The sequence below is a fragment of the Anoplolepis gracilipes genome, chromosome 11 (genome assembly GCF_047496725.1).
Source record: "Anoplolepis gracilipes chromosome 11, ASM4749672v1, whole genome shotgun sequence".
NCBI classification, from domain to species: domain Eukaryota; kingdom Metazoa; phylum Arthropoda; class Insecta; order Hymenoptera; family Formicidae; genus Anoplolepis; species Anoplolepis gracilipes.
The window spans coordinates 10,753,348-10,766,709 of NC_132980.1; the positions used below are offsets into that span (position 1 = coordinate 10,753,348).

General features: G+C 36.3%; 1 protein-coding gene across 5 annotated transcripts in view; it reads left to right on the plus strand.

The window, feature by feature from the left end:
* LOC140670910 (uncharacterized) overlaps positions 1-13,362 on the plus strand; it is a 199,299-nt gene that overhangs the window by 74,071 nt on the left and 111,866 nt on the right. The gene's annotated exons all lie outside the window — the stretch shown is intronic.

Consider the following 13,362-nt stretch of genomic DNA (forward strand, 5'->3'; position numbering starts at 1 on the left):
CTTCGTTTTACAGCGGCGCGGACCAATCAGTCGGCGATAGCTCGGTCGCTTCTGCGTCGCTTCATCTTGCGATGAAACTGCCTCAATATTCTAACGGCTCGGAGCTCTCGCTCGTTAATAACGACGATCCCCGGATCCGGTCCGCCGAATATCTTCGTCTTCCTCCATCCCCCGTCCCCCGTCCCCCGTCCTCCGTCCCGTAGACTTTCAATTTTCTCGGCCATTCGCTTTCCTTATGCGCCACGACGGCTTTCCGACGCGACGACGACTCGCGAATAGCCACCGCGGTTCAACAAACCCGTTCTGATGAGAGGGAGAAGGGAGACCTCAACCCTTTTGTTCGATCGATAGAACTTTTTGTACGCGCGTACGATGAAACTCAGAATTATCAAATCCGATTCGATTTCGCGCGCGACTGAAACAAGTTGATGTAATAAGGATCATCGGAGAGAACTGCCTGCCGTCTCGGATCAAAGGGAAATTTTTATTTCAGGGCATCAAACCGCCCTTTATAGATGAGAGTCAAAGAGATACCTTATGAAGAAAATAGATAACGGATTTTATTACTCAAATGAAAATTGCATGAAGTATTAATGTAATCTTTTTTTTTTTTTTTTTTTTTTTTTTTTTTTTTTTTTACTACATATTAATGTAGTTTGTTTGAAAATTTGAAAGAGAAAAGATAACAAACGAGCTGTGAAATATTGATTTAAATAGAAATTTTTTTTCTTCTCACATCTTTTTAATATATTTTTCTGATTTCCTCGATGGAAAGGGGTTCCGGATGGAAACTGAAACTAGAATTTTTCTGATTTATTCGAAGAATTAGATATTACAAAAATAAACATTGATCTCGGTCGCTTCAACCGTTCAGAACGCAGTGCAAAGTAATAATGATCGCACAATTCACACAAGCAATTTCATATTTCTTATTGTCGAGCAGACTCTTGTTGGATTTTTCTCATCTTGGCGCCTTGCTTTCTTCGCTTTGCTTCTTTTCTATCTCGCCGGTTACTCATTTATTTTATTATCCAGGGAGCCGAGAAACACTCTATGAAATATATATCCGACATGCAGCATGTGTGTGTGTTTGTGTGCGCGCGCGCTCGCGTATATCACAAAGTATTAGATAGAATCTACCCTCTCTTATCCGTCGAAATGACGTTTGGGACGCGCTTGATATGGTTACACTGAGTGTCAGTAGTGTTCATCTCGCCGATAACAGGGGGGTAATCGTCACAAATGTGAATGGTGAGATCATCTTTTTTTGCCGACTTTTATTCATCCTACAACTTTTTTCTGAAAGCTGTCGGAATCGCTTCCGCGATGTATACATACATGTGTTTGATTAGATACAAAGATGATGAATTACATTGATCGATTGATGTTGAAACACATGTTAGACGTCAGAATGTCATTTGAGAGGCGAATTTTTCTCAAGCGCGCTTCTATAAAATTTCATTCTCGAAATCTTGTCAACCCTCACTTGATTGATTCAGTGAAGATTGTTGCGATAATTAATCCGTCTATATTTGGTCGCGTATATATTATTCGAATGTATGACACAAAGTTTACATCAATTAAAATTTCATCGTATTATCTCTACAATTGTTACGCAATGTGTATTTTTGACCTTTGATGCGAAATGCGTAATTTTGCTCTTTAATTTGGCGTATCAGTTTAAGGGAATTTCGCAGAGAGAAGAATAAATCAATTTGCTCGATTAATCTCGCTCAGCACGCGCGGATACATATTTATAATGGACGCTGTATCCTACGCGTACACAATTACGAGGCGACTTGCGGAGAACGTTTAATATTGCATCCGAAATTGGCGAAGGGGGCACAGAGGGAGAACTTTTCGTCTCTCGCAGTGGTTATTAAATTCTCGAAACCGCTCCTGGTTTATTTACGGCGGACGGAGTCGTGAAGTAAATTTTAAATTTGCGGTATATTTTCGTGGGTGTTATTTCCTCTTCTCACCCAAAGTAATCAGTTATTCGCTGGAAGCTCGATATCTTTCGAATCATTTTCACGCGCGTAGATTTATCTTTTCACTAGCGTCAGTGTAATAAATATTATTCGGTTTTGTAAAAAAGGAGAGAACGAAAAGGAAGATCACGCAAAACATTTCTCAGCCAATATTTAATTGTTGGCGTTTCGAATTATTGTAAATTAATTATACGGACTTATCTGCTTGCTGAATTAAAGCCGAATTGATAAAAGCGGATAAATGAATGTATGTGTTCTCGTCGCAAGTAATTAGGGCCTGAATTTTATCAATCAATATATACACGCCATCCGTGCGAATAAATTACCATAAAATTAACAAAATGTAATGCGATTTTCATTTTCACACGGCCCGCGTAGCATCTGTGCCCATAACCGGTTGTCTTTTCCAGACTCCTACCCCTTTTCATAGGAGACTGGCGCGCAATTAATTATTTCGGCTATTCCCTGCGTTTTTGTTTGCAAATATATGTACATGCTTTTTACATTTGATAGATTGTGTATTAATTTATCTCAAATACGCGAATTGAATATTAAAAACTATTATTCAATATGAAAAATATTATTCTATAGGGGGGCACAAAAATTTCTCTATTTATTTCTTCTTCTAAAAAAAAAAAAAAAAAAAAAAAAAAGACGTTTACGTCTCAATATACATTTAATATGCTTAATTATTTAATTTTTCCACTCTTTGATTTCGCTATTTTTTAACAAGCGTCGTCGTTATAAAATTTCGTATTCCAGTCTACGCTTTGATGCAATATATCTCACGATGCAGCATACGTGTGCTATGTTTTCTTTGGTTAAACAAAATCGGAAGAACAAACATTGTTCGCAGAATCGCTGCATCCGCGCGGCTTCCAATTGGAACTTTTTTAACTATAAAATGGATTAAAACGTACAAACGAAAAACGAGCTCTGAAAAGGAGGAAACGTCGTTATCGCTTTTTTCGCACGTTCTCTCGTCAGCCAACGGTCAGTGGGTCACATTCACCCCGACTTTATCCTGGCCGAGCGTCACCCTGGTCACATCGAGGTGATTGTCCTCGATTCCTCGTCCCCTTCCCCGTCCTATTTGTTTGTATTTGCATTCGCACATGTCTGACCGCGATCATTTACATTTTCGCCGACGCGCTCGAGTGTTCGTAATGGAAACGTCGCGTCCCTCTTGCTCCCCCCCCCCTTTTTTTTTTTTTTTTTTTCGCGGTTTTCGGTCTCATCGTCGAGAGCCGCGACGAGTTGATTACGTTCGCTTTTTTCGCGACGCGCCGATCGCGTGCGAATCTCGCGTGCTTGCGACTCCGCACGCCGTAAATTACACGCGCCGCTTTCTCGATTTATCAAAGAGCCACCGGCTCTTTGATGAATTGTGCAGATAATCGTGCCGCGCGTAATTAAAAACCGCGGGTACACACGGGAAATATATTTTATATTTGCTCATAATATATGCGGCCATGGATGTGAGATTCTGATGAATTTGCGAGTGTAGCGATTCTCTCCGTATAAATATTCAAATAGAACGTTCAAGAATCATATATGCCTTTGGAAAAATTAAACGATAGTGAGATGAACTTTTTCGACAAATAATAGGGTAAAATGCAAAAAACATACTTTTATTTTTGTTTTACTTTTACTTTTATTTTTATTTTTGTTTTATTTTTGTCACACCCTAGTTTACTCTAATGACGAGAGTGTCTGTTTTATTTTTTTAATTTTGAGAGAAATCAATAAATTTTTATTGCATTAGATTAGTGATTAGTATTTTTTTCACTATCAAGATACTAAAAAATTAACAGCAAGTTTTAAAGTGTAATTAACGATCGACAAACAAATATCCGAAAAGATATGCTGAGAAACGTTGTTTATTTCACGGCCGAGTTACCCTTTTGCCAAAACTGCCGGTTGATTAAACGGTGTTTAATTTATTACTTCTCGCTCTCGACTAATTACTCGTACGGTAAATTATTTATCCAGACGGACGCGATGAAAGTAATTTCGTGCAAGGCGAACGAAAGGTTAGGTGCAAGCGAACCGGTATATAACCCCGGAGTGCAGAAGGTTTATGCGCATCGGAATCGCAATTATATGACCGTGTGTGCAACATATGCGTCCGTACTACGCTCACGCGACTCGACGTCGCGCCGTGTACGGGCATCTCGTCGCGCTTGTCGCACGTACACATACACACGCGTGTTGCGCGCGGAACCGTCGCATAACGGACATTTGCAAATCTCTCGTACACAGGGTACCGAGGGTACGATGTTGTGATATTATGTAGTTTGACTCAAAGATTTTCCGAATAAAGTATCGAGATTATTATTTGATTATTTTCATGTTTTAATATTTATTTATTCATTTATCAATTGTTAAAGCTGGTCCCTTTGGTACAATAATATGTAATACGTCGCAGATAGAACAAAAGAAGAATAAAATAAAAAAAAGAAAAGAAAAATAAGCTGGTTAGGATATCAGCTTAACTACAATAGTTCGTTTTATTGATATAATATTGATTAGAAATCAAATTCAAGATAATACATGTTATATTATCGACTAAACATCTTATATTTGTCTTCTACACTGGTCCAACTGTTATTTTTTTAATCTGTTTGAAAATAAATAATTTGTAATTTTTTGGTTTGAAAAAAAAATTGTAATTAGAAACAATTATAAAGCTGCTGAAAAAAATTAAGTCTCTAGTTAAACTATAATTAAAGAAAAAGTTTAGTCGGCAAAAAGCGTTGAGCAAAATGTAAGCATGTTTGAGAAAGAAGGTGAAAAAAATTATTCGCACATGTTACCCAGGCTGTGAAAAAGGAACATAAAGTTAAGTGGTTTTGCTATATAATTTCTACATTCGTTCCCTCGAGTTTCTTCAATTTTATTTTAACATACGGATGTAATATACGGATTTAGCAGGCGTGATTTTAACAGAAAATATATATATATATATATATTATTTAAAGTTTTCAAAAAAATTAATTTCTTTTTTTTCGGTTCTAAAGAAATTAGATGCCAGAATCTTTACTATTACTTAGAATTAAAATTTCCAAAAGGAATCCAAACGGAATGTAGATCGTATATTATACCCAGCGGACAATCCGCTTGGTTCGACACGTTGGCCGGAAAATATCAGCATCCTTGGTGCGTAGAGAGCCGAAGCAAACGAGGAGGCAGCACCGAAACGGTACACGGAATGCAGCGCAGCAGTGTCATTAACGTGCATGCAGTACACCGGTGTGTCTCTCGGTGCCGTACTTTCTGCTCATTCATGCCCCCGTTGATTACTCTCGCGGGAGACGAAGTACTCGGTTAATTTCGCGTCTGCGTACGGAGAGCACGTCCGCTTCTCCATCGGTTCTACATCCTCGGTATCTATATCTCGGTACCTGTACCCGGCTACTATATTTAACATACCATGCCTCGGCCACGCTCTTTATCCTGTCGTCCTCTCTGCCGCATCTTCGTGGTCTTTCTCCCTCGTTATCCATCCCCTCTAGAATCCGCACGAAGCTTCGTACTATCCTCTTGCGCACAGACGTGACCTCTGTCTCTGACCTCTCTTTCTCCCTTGTCCGACGATTCACGTCGTGAAACTTGGTTCCTTCTCTCTCTTTATTTCTGTTTCTCTTGGAGTTAGTATTACGCTGCCTCTCGCGTTCGTTATCGTTGTTTCGAGTTCTCTTTCAGCTTCGCGTGGTCTCTAACCCTTTATGCTTCATTTTCTCGAAAGCTCTCTGACTCTCGCGTGATCTTTCTACCTTTCTGTATTCCCTCCGATTGTCACGCACGCCTCTATCGCGTTGTGTGCTCCTCGAAGTTTCGTGCGTAAGAGACTCTTTTTGAGCTCGCAACGATCTCTAATGTCTGGATTACTCATTTATCTATTAAAGATTCTCGTGTTGTATGTGTTAATTTCAGACGCAACATAACTGAGAAATTTGAACGTGAATTTGAACATTGCATTAATATGTATTGTGTAGATATTATTATAAAAAGAGATAGAAAGAATTTATAAATTAAAAAAACAATTATCGATTAGTTTTAATCTGTGCAAATGCAGAATATCATATAAAGGTTATACTACTATCGTTAATAGTTAGCTTTACAAAAACAGTCGTTTGATATATAATATATAGCGCATTTATTACTTTATGTATTTAAAAAATTTTTATCGTGCTATCTGTGCTTGTGATATTTAATTATTATTTGTCAATATGATTTTTCCAATTCACTCTTAGTTTTATAGTATGATAGCTTTTTTAATATAGTGCTTTTTTATTTTTTATCATTACATTTATTATAGTAATTAATTGCATTTTCTTTTAATTTATTTTAAATGAATAAGTTTGATTAAAATGATTAAAATTCTATAGATTATTTTTTGAAAGAGCTTAATCAATCTTTCTCTCTCTTTAGAAAATATAAAGCTTTAACTTAATTTTCTTTCGATTTCTTTAATTTTTCGAGATAAAAATCACATTCATATTTGCAGAGTTTACGTGCACCTGATTTGATTTTCTTATTTTCGCTTTTTTCTAATCTGGTAAATTACATTTGTCTATTTTCTTGCAATTTTTTTTAGTTTTGTTATTTTTAACTAATTTTTTGTTTCTTTTTTCCTCTCAACTTTTTCTATTTCTTATATTTTTCTTTCTTTTTCTCTCTCCTTCTCTTTTCCTTTAACTTATTGACGATTGCTATTCACCACTTCTTTACCTACTCATTTTTCTCCCTAACCGCAAGGCGGACTTCCCCTTTATTCGCAGAAGTTAGACGCCGGTACTTACAGGTCGTTAAACTGCAGACAGCATTAATAAATACGCGCGAATTAAGTTAGCCGGAAATTACGACGAGCACCGGAGAAAGGAAAGAGACGCAGAAAAATTCCGGAAAAGGGTGAGCACACGAATCGCTGGGCAAACGAATTCTTGAGCGTGGTTTCGCGAGGAAAAAAAAAAACAGCGTTGCACGATTCCTGCGATTGAAACGTCCCGTATAATAATTAATGTAGACTAAAATAATTTAACTTTATTATATTTCTCTCGGATACAATAAAGTAGTTCAATAAAGTAGAATTATTTTAGTGTGCATTAATTATTTTATATAATGCTTCAATTGCAGGAATCGCGCTTTTTTCATATATATATATATATATATATATATATATATATATATATATATACATATATGTATATAAAAAATAAACGTTTTTTATTGTAATAATCATCAACTTCATCTTATTTGAAAACTCAAAACGAAGACGAAACACGAATAAGCGAATACTTTTGAAAAGACAATTTATACTTCGATCAAAGACAGAATTTCTAAAGTGTTATGGAGAGATCGCTCGCTTAATTGCCGTATGATTAAAATCGTTTTATCACGACGAAGTTGATATACTATTCTCATTTGAAATGCGTTATAACTCTCACGTAACATAGATAAATGCATCTGGCGGAACGTAGGTAGTCATGTTTTCTACATTACGAGAGATAGGGAGGAGCGAGGAGAAATAACCGCGGAAAAAAAAAATATATAAAAGGAATGATAAACGAACATTTTAATGAGTACGTTCGATCGGATTTCAATTTTCGCTTCCGAGGTGTAGATTGATATGATACGTATCGCGTACGATATTCGTCTGCGATCTCTCCCCGCAATCGAGTACGGAACAGAACAACCCCAAGAACGGGTGCCAATACGCATCGATCAGATTCTATAAACGTGCCGCATTTTCTCTTGTGCGTGATTTCCCCTGTGGTGAAACAGGATGCGTCGTGTAACTGAGAATCAGTCTTTGCGAGAATTGGAATTCCGCGAATCGGACGAGATTGGAAACTAAACCACTCTCGTATATTGAAACTCTAGAAAATAAATATTTTCTATCTTCTTTTAATTTTGGAAAAACGTCGACATTTTGGCTAACAAATTGCATGAATTTTATTAAACGCAAACTGAAAGTTGCTACTAAAAGTGTCATTAAGTGTGATTTTTACATAGGGTAAACTCGAGTAAGATGGCCATTGCATTTTCTTATAATGCAAAAAATATACTTTTGTTTTTGTTATTTTTTAATAATGTTTGGCATATTATTTTCACTGAAGCATAAATTACGTAATATTATTGAAATTAAAAGGAAAATATTTCATAGAAATTTTATATTATCAAAATAGTACAACATAAGCATTGGCCATCTTTTCCAACTTTTAAGGAAAAGATGACGATAATATTTATAAAAAAATAGTGAAAACGAGAATAAAAATTATAGGTCATATAACAATTTATCTTTATAATATGTCTAACGTCGATTACGACAGCTTGACTGTAATTTATTCGACATTATAACAGTTTTTTTAGTGGACAAATGAAAAACTTTGCGGGTAGTCAAAAGTAAAAATATGATGTAAGATTCGCAATATGGTTATTTCGAATAATGTATGCACATAAACTAAATATAAATATCGATTATCTTTAATAATGACTAAAAAAGCGCACTATGTAGCGATTATTGAAAAAAATTACAGCCTATGGTCATCATACTCTAGTTTACCCTAAATTTAACATACGGTATATAAGAGAATTAATCTTAAATCAAATTTAGCGATGAAATAAATATCAGTGAATACGGTGAGCTTTTCAATCGAATTCCATCCTGCTACGCGTGAAATATGAGAGAGACGTGAGATTTTGGCGAAATACGCAACGCACGCAGAATGCAGCAATTTTTCGCGCGCGCGTGCAAGAGCGCTCTCAGAGCTTTATCGGAATTTCCGTTCTCTCGAGTTTGCGACTCCCTCTTCGCCGTTCTCAACCCTTTCCCCGGGATTCGGTCAGGGTTCTTCTCTGTCGTAAACGTGACTAACGACCGGGAGAAAGACGCGACATCGTTGAGGACGAGAGCGAGAACGATCCTGATGTCGCCGCGACAGAAAAGCATTGTCTGTCATGCGTGTGTGAATGTTATAAATGACTCGTTGCATTCTCGTGCTGTCGTATATCTTCAACGATATATCATGTCCTGTGACTTTTTTTTTCCTCAGTCATATCCATGAATTCCTTTAATCATATGAATTGTTTGAATAATTTTTTCTTGGAATTGCACAATCCAAATAAATTTAGAAATATTATATGAGCGAGATGCGAAAGTATATTGTACAGAGACGAGATTGTCCTTTATATTTTTTATCCTTTTTTTTGAGAAGAAGGAAGGATGAAAATTTTATCGATAGGTTCGCGGTGACATTTGCACTCGTTCCCAGCGCGGTGCAACAAACATCGTTATATAGGGAGGATGAAGAGGGATGAATGCTGGCGTGGCAAAAAGATGGTCCAAGGATATGTCTTGACAGTGTTGTAAAAAGTGCAGAGTTGAGTTGTAGCCTGACGACAGACAGATCTATCATGGATGGATGGATGGATGGATGGATGGATGGATGGTTGGCTGGCAAGCGAGTTGGATGGATGGATGGATACACGAAGGCTGGTCTTTCATAAAATATGCAGGCTGTAATCACGTCTCTTGAATGGAAGAGAACTTGAAAAAAAAGTAAGAAGGGGCGATGGTGCATAGTGGTTGGGAGTGAGATGATGGCGTCGTTGGGGAAGCAGAGAAGCGGTGGACGAAAGAAGACCATGGGAGGAAGAAGGGGGAAGCGCGAGAGGACGTGCCTCTATATACGAAGAGCAAGACCCGCAATACTGCTGAAGCTGCGAGTCCACGCCCGGATTCACTGTGCTTGCGTTTGCAAAAAATGTTCATACCTAGCCAATCCCGCTGTCGCGCATTATGTCAACGACCGCATCCAATGGATCTTTGTGCTTGTGTGCAAATGCGTCGAAAATGCACTTTTGCATATTGTACGCGATACGTTTCGTCCAAGTCGCCTAATATCTACGAGCACTTTGAAAGTTGCAAATATATCGGCAAATTTCAATAAAACAGCAAGCTTATAGAAAAGTTTCGTTTTAAACGACAAATATTAAAAAACGAAGAAGAAGACTTTTTTTTATGTTAGATAATTTTATTTGGAGAAAAAAATATATATTTTTTTAAATAAATAATAATAAAATAAAATAAAATAAAATAAAATTTATATTTTAATAAATATAAATTTGGATAAAAAAATATATACAAGTAGAGATTGATAGATGGATGGAAAGAGAAGATGGTAGCCATTTTTTATATCACGTTTTTGAGAGATTTGATTCTCGAAATAATCTAAAATTAAAATACGATACAAAATTATTGAACAACCTGCATAAGACTGATATTTGCGTTTGCATCGAAATACGTTTACTGCGTGCCGATAACATTACGTATGCGATGACTATTATATGCGGGAAAAGCGTAGCGTGGCGTGAAAATTTCAGATATATCGGTGGGAGTTCAAAGGGTCGATCAACTCGATGATTCCCATGCTTTGAATTTGAAAGAAACTATTTAAATTGTAAAAATCTGACCCAGATTCCGCGTGGAGAGCGTACGAGGTACTTTATAGGATCCCTTCGGTCCCTTCAATCACTCGGAAATTAAAATTCATCAAAAAGCCGTATTCGCGTACAAAACTATCTACAGTGCCGTAATAAAAATTCAGTCTTGAAGATTAACTGTGTGACACACAGAGATCGGCGTAATTAAATTGCAACATCAAGTTAACATTATAGCCTATCTCACGCGTGCCATTTTAAGATTGACAATAAATATATGCGTTTATTTTATTTAAAATTAATATCGAAGCTAAAATTACTATCTAGCTGTATCAAAATGTTCACGCTTGTCGAAACGTTCTTACATCGCACGCATAAATGCGCACACAATTTCCGCTACAATCGTAAAAACTATTTGCACGACGTGTTTAGCGTGCAAAAGTAGAATGTTCCTTAAAAGGGGCAGACATTGGATGGTTCTGGAGGATTCAGGAAGCCGGTCGAAAGGGATTCAACCGGGCAAAAGCATAGACCGAACTGGAGTGGCACCTACTTCTCGCTGAGATATGCATGAGCTGGCTGGAGTTACGCTACAACTACGCTGCTTACATAATATAAACCCCAGAGGGGTCATTCTCCACTGAGGCACCCAGAAAAACCGGTAGGCGCCGTCTGATAAGGGGTAGCTCGACGACCACGAGGAGCTATTTAATTTTTTATACGTGAGATATATTTTATTGAGCATTGTCGTGATGGCCGACGTGCTCTCGTCGTGTTGTCGCGTTTGAAAAGCGAAAATATTGCTCATCATCGTCGTTTTTCTTTCACGAAAACGGAGATTTACCGCTGCTCTTGGATTATGTATCCCTTGTTGGTGATAACATTCAAATACGCGCAAGGTATTTCAGAGGGACACTTAAAATGTCCAGATTAGAATCTTGATTTCAATGATATTTCTCCCTCGGCTCTCTTTCACCCTGAATTCATTTTAGACGTAACAAATTTACCCAACCTTTCAATTGCATAAATTTTCATTCATTTTTCTTTTCTTTATTAAATTATATAAATTATATAAAATTAGACAAATAGAGACAATCAAAATCACGAAGAAAATGAGAAAAAAGAGTCGTTTATTTTGCGACGGATATTCTAGATTTAATAATTTTATGTACTCGTTCGATAAAAATAGAGAGAGAGAGAGAGAGAGAGAGAGAGAAATTAAATTATTTAAAAAATTTAAACTACATATCAAAAAATAAAATTACGAGAAAGTTAAGAATCGTGAGAAGAGAATTCATTATCCTTCTTCCATCCTCGATCTCTCTTTTTTTTTTTTTTTTTTTTTTTTTTTTTCCCCTCTGGATTTTCGTTATCAAGTGTTTGCATGCCGCGAGTCGTGCGAAATCACCGGACACATTGATGCAGATTAAAGGACATTTATGACGGCGATAAAGCGCACGCAATTCCCGCGAACTAAACCGCCGACAGTCCCGCAAAGTTACGACCGTCTGTCGGCGGCGGTGGCAGTAACGATGAATCGTCGGGGGATAAGTTGCCCGAATGATGGGCAACTTTCGGCCTTTTCTCCAACGGCACACGGGAGGAGATTTCCGACGCGGTTTGTTAAGCTCGTACATACACATCGTAAACATGCTACCGCCCGACTTGGATCCAGCCTCTCCCCTCTCCCTTCCACGTTTTCTCACATCGCTGCACCGCGCTTTTATCCAAGTTTTCCTATCGCACAACTTGCAACAAATATTTATAATCGGGCTCTGCAAAGTTGTTGCGAGTTATAGGGGGCCGAGATATTGTACGGCCGGTCAACATCGACTATTAATCATCAGTTACGATACGACATGATACAACGCAATGTGATTATCGCATCAGGATCGACTCTGATAATGCAGTTATATTTTGTGCTAATGAAACGGAATGAATCGGATTCGCTGCTTATTATATTTTTGATGGTTTAAATTTATAATTTGCAGCATAATATGCGCTGGCCGCAGCCGCTGGGACTGTTTAATACGGTATATATAATTTATATTACTCATATAAAATTGATTCTATGTATTATTAAAATAAGAGCAGATTTACTTTATGTGTCTTATTACATATGAATATATGAAATATAATGCTAATACATATAAGAATAAGGATAATGAATAAATAATAAAATATATGAAATATTTTTATATTTTTTTTATAGTTTCGAATTTATTTTTATCGAAATTATAGAGAAAAGATAACGAGAAAATATTAATTTTCTTTCTCATTACTCTTCAATTTTTCGATATCCTTGAGATTTTCCATCGCGTATATATCTAACAAAGCAGAGAGAGGTACAGGAAATTATATAACGCGATATAATAGAGAGAATTGGTAGTCTCGTAACTGTAAATTACAATTATTACCGCTACCGGCGTGCACGAATTATGGAGATAACATTACGTATTGCGCTTATTACTCGCACTGCCTGCTATGTTCGTGCATGGTTGTCGGAATTGCAGCATACCATTAATGAAAGCGATTCCATATTTTTAAGATTGCACTCGGTAAACGTCAGATTGTTATCGCAGTATTTTCATAATATTATAAGCTGTACTTATATTCTTTAATGTACAGTATTGTTCATTAATATAATTCTGAAAGAGTTAACTAAAATTTTAGTGTTAATAATTTAATTAAATTAATTATTTTTCTTGATTAATTTATTCTACATAATATTAAAATGTTTTAAATTAAACTTTAATTTTTTTTAATTTATATATTTTTTTCATATGTTTATATAAAGAAGCATTTTTATTATATTATAATAATATTATACGTATATTAAAGAGCTTAAACTCTTTTTTTACATAATATTTTATAAAATTAAATATGTAAAAGAGTATTATTATATTGTATAAAATACAGAGAACAA